Here is an 8,969-nt window from a genome sequence, read left to right as displayed (position 1 = left end):
TGTAGGTGGTTATCATGTCTCCCCTTACTCTTCTGTTTTCCAGGGATGTAAGGTTCAGCTCCTTTAGCCTTTCCTCGTAGCTCAATCCTCTTTCCTCGTAGCTCAATGTGTGTGTGTGTTTGTGTGTGTGTGTGTGTGTGTGTGTGTGTGTGTGTGTGTGTGTGTGTGTGTGTGTGTGTGTGTGTGTGTGTGTGTGTGTGTGTGTGTGTGTGTGTGTGTGTGTGTGTGTGTGTACTCACCTAGTTGTGTCTGCAGGATCGAGCATTGACTCTTGGATCCCGCCTTTCGAGCATCGGTTGTTTACAGCAATGACTCCTGTCCCATTTCCCTATCATACCTGGTTTTAAAATTATGAATAGTATTTGCTTCCACAACCTGTTCCTGAAGTGCATTCCATTTCCCCACTACTCTCACGCTAAGAAAACTTCCTAACATCTCTGTGACTCATCTGAGTTTCAAGCTTCCATCCATGTCCTCTCGTTCTGTTACTGTTCCGTGTGAACATTTCGTCTATGTCCACTCTGTCAATCCCTCTGAGTATCTTATACGTTCCTATCATGTCCCCCCTCTCCCTTCTTCTTTCTAGTGTCGTAAGGCACAGTTCCCTCAGGCGCTCCTCATACCCCATCCCTCGTAGCTCTGGGACGAGTCTCGTTGCAAACCTCTGAACCTTTTCCAGTTTCATTATATGCTTCTTCAGATGAGGACTCCATGATGAGGCGGCATACTCTAAGACTGGCCTCACGTAGGCAGTGGAAAGCGCCCTAAATGCCTCCTTACTTAGGTTTCTGAATGATGTTCTAACTTTTGCCAGTGTAGAGTACGCTGCTATCGTTATCCTATTAATATGTGCCTCAGGAGATAGATTAGGTGTTACGTCCACCCCCAGGTCTCTTTCACGCGTCGTTACAGGTAGGCTGTTCCCCTTCATTGTGTACTGTCCCTTTGGTCTCCTATCTCCTAGTCCCATTTCCATAACTTTACATTTGCTCGTGTTGAATTCTAGTAGCCATTTCTCTGACCATCTCTGCAATCTGTTCAGGTCCTCTTGGAGGATCCTGCAATCCTCATCTGTCACAACTCTTCTCTCATCGTTGTGTGTGTACTCACCTAATTGTACTCACCTAATTGTGCTTGCGGGGGTTGAGCTTTGGCTCTTTGGTCCCGCCTCTCAACTGTCAATCAACTGGTGTACAGATTCCTGAGCCTACTGGGCTCTATCATACCTACATTTGAAACTGTGTATGGAGTCAGCCTCCACCACATCACTTCCTAGTGCATTCCATTTATTAACTACTCTGACACTGAAAAAATTCTTTCTAACGTCTCTGTGGCTCATCTGGGTACTAAGTTTCCACCTGTGTCCCCTTGTTCGTGTCCCACCCGTGCTGAAGAGTTTGTCTTTGTCCACCCTGTCAATTCCCCTGAGAATTTTGTAGGTGGTTATCATGTCTCCCCTTACTCTTCTGTTTTCCAGGGATGTAAGGTTCAGCTCCTTTAGCCTTTCCTCGTAGCTCAATCCTCTTTCCTCGTAGCTCAATGTGTGTGTGTGTTTGTGTGTGTGTGTGTGTGTGTGTGTGTGTGTGTGTGTGTGTGTGTGTGTGTGTGTGTGTGTGTGTGTGTGTGTGTGTGTGTGTGTGTGTGTGTGTGTGAGTGTACTCACCTGGTTGTGTCTGCAGGATCGAGCATTGACTCTTGGATCCCACCTTTTGAGCATCGGTTGTTTACAGCAATGACTCCTGTCCCATTTCCCTATCATACCTGGTTTTAAAATTATGAATAGTATTTGCTTCCACAACCTGTTCCTGAAGTGCATTCCATTTTCCCACTACTCTCACGCTAAAAGAAATCTTCCTAACATCTCTGTGACTCATCTGAGTTTCAAGCTTCCATCCATGTCCCCTCGTTCTGTTACTATTCCGTGTAAACATTTCATCTATGTCCGCTCTGTCAGTCCCTCTGAGTATTTTATACGTTCCTATCATGTCCCCCCTCTCCCTTCTTCTTTCTAGTGTCGTAATGCACAGTTCGCTCAGGCGCTCCTCATACCCCATCCCTCGTAGCTCTGGGACGAGTCTCGTTGCAAACCTCTGAACCTTTTCCAGTTTCATTATATGCTTCTTCAGATGGGGACTCCATGATGAGGTGGCATACTCTAAGACTGGCCTCACGTAGGCAGTGTAAAGCGCCCTAAATGCCTCCTTACTTAGGTTTCTGAATGATGTTCTAATTTTTGCCAGTGTAGAGTACGCTGCTGTCGTTATCCTATTTATATGTGCCTCAGGAGATAGATTAGGTGTTACGTCCACACCCAGGTCTCTTTCGCACGTCGTCACAGGTAGGCTGTTCCCCTTCATTGTGTACTGTCCCTTTGGTCTCCTATCTCCTAGTCCCATTTCCATAACTTTACATTTGCTTGTGTTGAATTCCAGTAGCCATTTCGCTGACCATCTCTGCAACCTGTTCAGGTCCTCATGGAGGATCCTGCAATCCTCATATGTCACAATTCTTCTCATCAACTTTGCGTGAACCACAAACATCGACATGTAGGACTCTACGCCTGTAAACATGTCGTTAACATATACAAGAAATAGAATTTGTCCCAGCACCGATCCTTGAGGTACTCCACTTGTTACTGTTCGCCAGTCCGACTTCTCGACCCTTACCTTAACTCTTTGGCTCTTTCCTGTTAGGTAGTTCCTTATCCATGCTTGGACCTTTCCCTCCACCCCCGCCTGCCTCTCGAGATTGAACAGCAGTCTCATGTGCGGTACTGTATCAAAGGCTTTTTGGCAGTCCAGAAATATGCAGTCTGCCCAAACATCTCTGTCCTGTCTTATCCTCGTTATTTTATCATAGAATTCCAGAAGGTTTGTTAGGCACGATTTTCCTGTCCAGAACCCATGTTGATGTTTGTTCACAAACCTAATGTTCTCCAGGTGTGCAACCAGTCGTAGCCTAATTATTCTTTCCAGTATTTTACAGGGGGATGCTTGTCAGTGATACAGGTCTATAGTTAAGTGCCTCCTCCCTATCACCTTTCTTGAAGATCGGCACGACATTTGCCTTCTTCCAGCAACTGGGCAATTCTCCCGACATAAGTGACTCATTAAAGATCATTGCCAGAGGCACACTGAGGGCCTGCGATGCTTCTTTTAGTATCCACGGTGATACTTTGTCTGGTCCAACTGTTTTAGTTGCATCTAAAGTTGTCAACTGTTTCATTACCTCCTCTGCTGTCACCTATATATCTGATAGTCTTTCATCTAGGGTAACCCCTTCCAACAATGGGAGCTGCTCAGGCTCGGTAGTGAACACTCCATGGAAACTGGCATTCAGTGCCTCACAGATTTCCTTGTCACTTTCAGTATATGCCCCCTCTGTCTTCCTTAGTCTTGTCACTTGGTCGTTCACAGACATTTTTCTTCTTATATGACTGTGTAGTAACTTAGGTTGTTTTTTCGCTTTGATTGCAATATCGTTCTCATAGTCCCTTTCCGATGTTCGTCTTATGTTAATGTAATCGTTCCTAGCTCTGTTGCATCTGATCCTGTTGTCCTCTGTCCTTTGTCTTCTGTACTTCCTCCACTCCCGCCTGCTGGTCATTTTTGCTTCCTGACACTGTCTATTAAACCATGGGTTATTATATTCCTTCTTATTTTTTCCCTTTACTGTTGCTATAAATCTCTCTTCGGCCTCCTGGCATTTCTGTATGACTAGGTCCATCATATCTTGGACTGTTTTTCCTCTAATTTCTTCCTCCCATTGCACTTCACCCAGATAGTCCCTTATCCTCTTATAGTCCTCTTTCCTGTAGTCAACTCTCCTTTCCCAGATCTCTTGTCCCATGGTCATAAGTTTGAATTCCATCATGTAGTCAAAGACTAGGACACAATGGTCACTGGCCCCTAGAGGTATTTCATGCTCTAAATTCTCGATATCTTCTACGTTCTGGGTGAAAGTCAGGTCTAATAGGCTCGGTGCATCTCCTCCTCTTTCCCTTGTGTCTTCCTTCACATGTTGTGTTAGGAAATTCCTGTCTATAACATCTACTAATTTGTGCTCCCCACGTTTCGTCCCCTCCATGGGGATTCCTTGATTCCCAATTTATCTCTCCATGATTTAGGTCCCCCATGATCAGCAGCTTCGCTTTCATTCTGTGGGCTAGTGTTGCTGCCTTCTGCAGTTCGTCTATACATGCCTTGTTGTTGTCATCATACTCCTGCCTGGGTCTTCTACTGTTTGGTGGGGGATTGTAGATTACCAAGATCACAATCTTCCTCCCATCTACTGTCAGAGTTCCATGTATGAAGCTTGTGCACTCATTGGTAACCCGATTTCCCAGGTCTTCAAACTTCCATTTCCGCTTTATTAGGAGTGCTACTCCCCCTCCCTGTCTCTGTGTCCTCACTTTCGTATTACCTGGTACCCTTCAGGAAAGATTGCATCTGAGATCATGTCATTAATTTTAGTTTCCACAATTGCAACTATGTCAGGATCTGCTTCACTCAATCTTTCTTTTATCTCTTCTGCTTTATTAGATACCCCATCAGCATTGGTGTACCAAACCTTGAGATTCTTCATGGAAACTCTTGTACCAGAGTTCTCCCTTTCTCTGGGGGTCTGGGGGGAGTCTAGGGGGTGACAGGGGGCAGGGGAGATCTGGGGGATTTGGGGGTGTCTGGGGGATGACTGGGGGCGGGGAGGATCCGGGGGATGTCCGGGGGATCCGGGGGCTGTCTGGGGGGGGGGGTCCGGGGGTGAAAGAGGTCAGGAGGGGTGCTTTGGTGGCTAATGGGGGCTGGGCTTCTAGGAAGGTAGGTAGGAGGGTCTGGGGTAGGGCCTGGGTAGGTAGGTCTGGAGTAGGAAGGGCATACTGAGTCTGAAGATTAGGGAGGGTCTGATAGGCATAGAGGGGTTGGGAGATAGCGTAAGGTTGGGAGTCAGATAGAGGTTGAGAGGTTGGGAGGGGGAAGGATAGAGGGGGTGGGGGGAACCTCCCACCCCCCTCGCAAGGATGGGGGGTCACATGGAAGGAGAAAGGATGAGGAGGGGTGAGGGCTGGGTAGGTTTTGGGGGTTGAGGGGATGAGGGCTGGGTGGGCTCTTGGGGTTGAGGGGATGAGGGCTGGGTGGGTTTTGGGAGTTGAGGGGATGAGGGCTAGACGGGTTTTGGGGGTTGAGGTGATGAGGGGGTCCTTGGAATGTGGGATGAATTTGACTGCAGTGGGGTCAGAGGGGTCAAGGGTGGTGTTGGGGAGATAAGCAGGGGCGGCTGATTTGGGGAGGGAGTGACCTGAGAAGGTGTGAGCTGGTTAGCATGGGGTGGATTAGCATTGGGGTGTGTAGCTACACTCAAATGGGAAGAGTTGTATTGTTGTTTGCTTGCTCTGTGGGCTATCTGCTCCTCCTTCGTCATGAATTTGTCAATATATACATTGTAATAATTTTCGCTACCTCTGAGTAAGTGTTTGTGATGCAGTATGTAATCCACTGCCTCTTATTATAGTCTGTGGGTTGGTTGGTGTTGTCGTCGTTGATTCTTCCCTATGGACAACCCAACCCACACAACTCGGTAGAGTGCTTATACTTCACCAGGAGATCACCCTTGGCGCTTCTGGCTCTTGGAGAGGGGCTCAACGTCACACATTTAGGGGATGCGGCTACAACACCTAGCCTCGTTGTCACGTGCACACACCCACTCGAGCCGCTGTGACTCCCCACTCTCTCCTTAGGTAATATGATCTCCTCGATCCCCTTTTGGCTAATTAGTACTACCTTCTACCCTGTCCACAGCAGTGGTTCTTGGTTCTTTCTCTCTCTCTCTCCTTCTTTACTACCTCCTGGGAAGCCTCACTAGGACAAGGGCAAACACCAGCAAATTGGGATACATTTACTGGACAAAGCACATACACGATACATACACACATATAATAATAATGAATCCTATACTCTATAATATTACAATCGGGTTGCACTCCAACACCATCAGAACTCTATCATCAGCTTATCAAGTGGTATTTTATCTCCTGGTTCACCACCTGATACTATCAACCTCCTCAAGTTGATCAAGTCTACATACACTGTTGCACCATCAGCAAGAGAATATATATATGTATCTATAAATGTGTACAAAGAAAATCAGCATTTGCATGCAATAACATATATCAGTATAAATGTTCATTGATACACAACAATGATCAATCGATCACTCTATCAGTCCTAGAACGCACACATCTGTAGGTAATCCAGCCTACGACTGTAACTCTAAACTTCAGTGTAAAACACTCCTTGACATAAGAATGCAAACAGTCACTCACCTCTCACTGCGTCTTGCACGCTAATGACAACCAAACACTATCAACTCCCTATAAGTAATCCACCAGAACTTCCCTTCCACTTCTGGAAGTTCACTACCCTAATATCTTTAGGTTCTTCCGGGCTTCACTACCAGGATCCTATGCAGCTCCTCCAGGCTGCTATCATGAAGTTTCCTTGAGCAACTACGGTGCTTCACCCTTCTGCTAGGTTCCTCCACAGCTCTCTTGGCTGCTACACCATGAAGTTTCCTCGAGCAACTATGGTGCTTCTCCACCTCTACAGAAGCACGTGACACTCCTCTTCACTACTTCTTCTCCTCACAGCTCGAGGTCCTCTGCTTCACTACCTTGGAGTCTCATCAATTACTTCATCTATGCTGGCTTCGAAGTTCTCAGCAACTTCTTCCCCAAAGACAAACCTGCAACCCATCGACACTCCAATAAAAATGTTTCCCCTTTAACACATAAACAAAAATAACCACACAATATGCTTGCCTCAAACCTCTATCTGTCCTCTACATACAGTGAGAGTGGACTCCCCCGTTTTGGGCGGGTCCATACTCCACCTCGCCTGGCGGCGGTCCTCACTCGCTGGGAGGGTCTTCCTCCGTCAGGAGCCGGGCTCCCTCAGTCGTCTGTCAGAGCTCAGAGGGGACGGACGTCGCTCCGTGTTCCTCCCTCTTCACTCTCCTATTTCAGGCTTTCTGCCTTATTAAAACATGTCTAACTTATAAATAAACATTGCTACTGTCGCTGGGCACACGACCAACTACAAGCAATCACTATGAACTGGCGTATATCGTGCTTACCACAGATTAACTGGTCGAGGGCGCTTCTCCCTCTGACGGCGTCTGGTCACGGCGCTTCCACGGCCCACAATAATGTTTCTGGCCGGCTTGATACTCTCTTCTTCGACCAGGACTTGAGACCACAACGTTCCCAGCTCAGTTCCACAGCTGGCACGTCTACACACTTCTCTTCTCTTCGAGATACATCACTAGGGGTTCCCTTCTGACGGGAGCTCAACGGAGCGCGGCTTTCTCCCTGCGATGTCTGGCACTCAAGTGAGGTCAAGGTCCTCCGGAAGCGAGCCTCACGCCTCCAGCAAAATGTCCACATCTCCTAGCCAGTCATTTATCTGTTTTCTTCTACACTGCCCATAATCTTAAACTGTCCATTGAATCCAACATACTATTTTTCATATGGGTTATCACCTCAATATTTGCTAGACCTTCTAATCAGGTCAGGCTTGATGAATAACTCTCAAGGAGGGAGACTCGTTTCTCCTGTAGGCTGAGATCATAACACTCCCCTCCCCTTATTTTTGAGAGTTATTCCAGTGGCAAAGCTCGGGATAATACATCCGCCACCACACTGTCTCGTTCTTCAAGCGATTGGTTCGAACGGTTGATCTGCTTACGTACTCCCTTAAGAGTCTACAATTAGTTCGTTGCACCTTCCAACATCTGGCTCACAACTCGCCAGAAACACGATCTTCTCATAAACGATCTGACTTCTCTGGCACCTCTTGGCTAGGCTGTCCTCCTTGGACGCCTGCAATCCATTGGTCCACTCTACTTATTGTTTCCACCCTCCGTTTCCTCGTCTTCTTCTCTTCACGTCCAGAGTCAGACGTCTATTGTCTGTACCTCCTCTGTCGTCTTCACACTTCCATCTACTGCCATTATACTTCACTCCCTCGTCTTCACCGACGATTCTCTCTTTCGTCTCCTCATATATCCGAGACCTCATCCTGTTCGACTCCCACCGAGTCCTCGGCTTTCCTCTATTCCTCCATGCTTGTATCATCTTCCTCTTCCCACACTTCTCATCTTTATACAACTCCATTTCTTCTCCTTCAACTCTTCTTCGTTCTCTAAAAGTTTCTCCGAGCGCTGTACTACATCCATCAGCACTCGACCGTACATGTCGCTCTACCTCTCCTAGAGTGCTCGTAGGCATCTCTCCACACATACTGTCTCTTCCCCTTTCATTTTCTCGGCTATTACTCTTCTTCACTATCTCTCCTCCACGTTTTCTGTGAAACATGTCAACTCTTGACATCTCAAACAACTTAACTCCACTATCCCTATGCCTCTGTGCTCGTGGACCACTTGACGCTCTACTTCCGTCCTCAGTCTGTCCACATCTTTCCTTATTCCTACTCAGCACAGTTGCATTCGCCTTCCGACTCTTAATTTCAGCAGTCTGGGCTCTACTCAGGTCCGCTCTCTTCACAGTATTCTTCTTCGGCTGGGCCATCTTCACTTTTGACCTCACCGAGACTTCATTTTTCTGGGCTGGACCTTCATCAAACAGCCATGCTATATCTACATCGATATCTTCCACCGGTTGAATCGACACTGTCTCATCTTCTCCAGCGTCTTCCTCGTCGGCCACCTCGGCATTCATCACTACCGAGACAGGGTACTCAATGGCTTGGCGGTCTCCTGACTCATCTCCTCGGATGTCAGTCAGGTTCACACTCTCAGGTGTCCCACCCGTGCCGTGGCCTTCTGGGCTCTCCTCTGGCACAGTCTCCGCTATGACTCTTGGCAACACCTTTGTCCCGCACAAGTCATTCCCCAGGATCACTTGGACTCCTGGAACAGGTATGTCGGGGCATACTCCCAACATCACCTCTGCCGAC

Source organism: Procambarus clarkii, chromosome 14, assembly GCF_040958095.1.
Source record: "Procambarus clarkii isolate CNS0578487 chromosome 14, FALCON_Pclarkii_2.0, whole genome shotgun sequence".
In the NCBI taxonomy this organism is placed as follows: domain Eukaryota; kingdom Metazoa; phylum Arthropoda; class Malacostraca; order Decapoda; family Cambaridae; genus Procambarus; species Procambarus clarkii.
Note: the sequence above shows the minus strand (reverse complement) of the source record.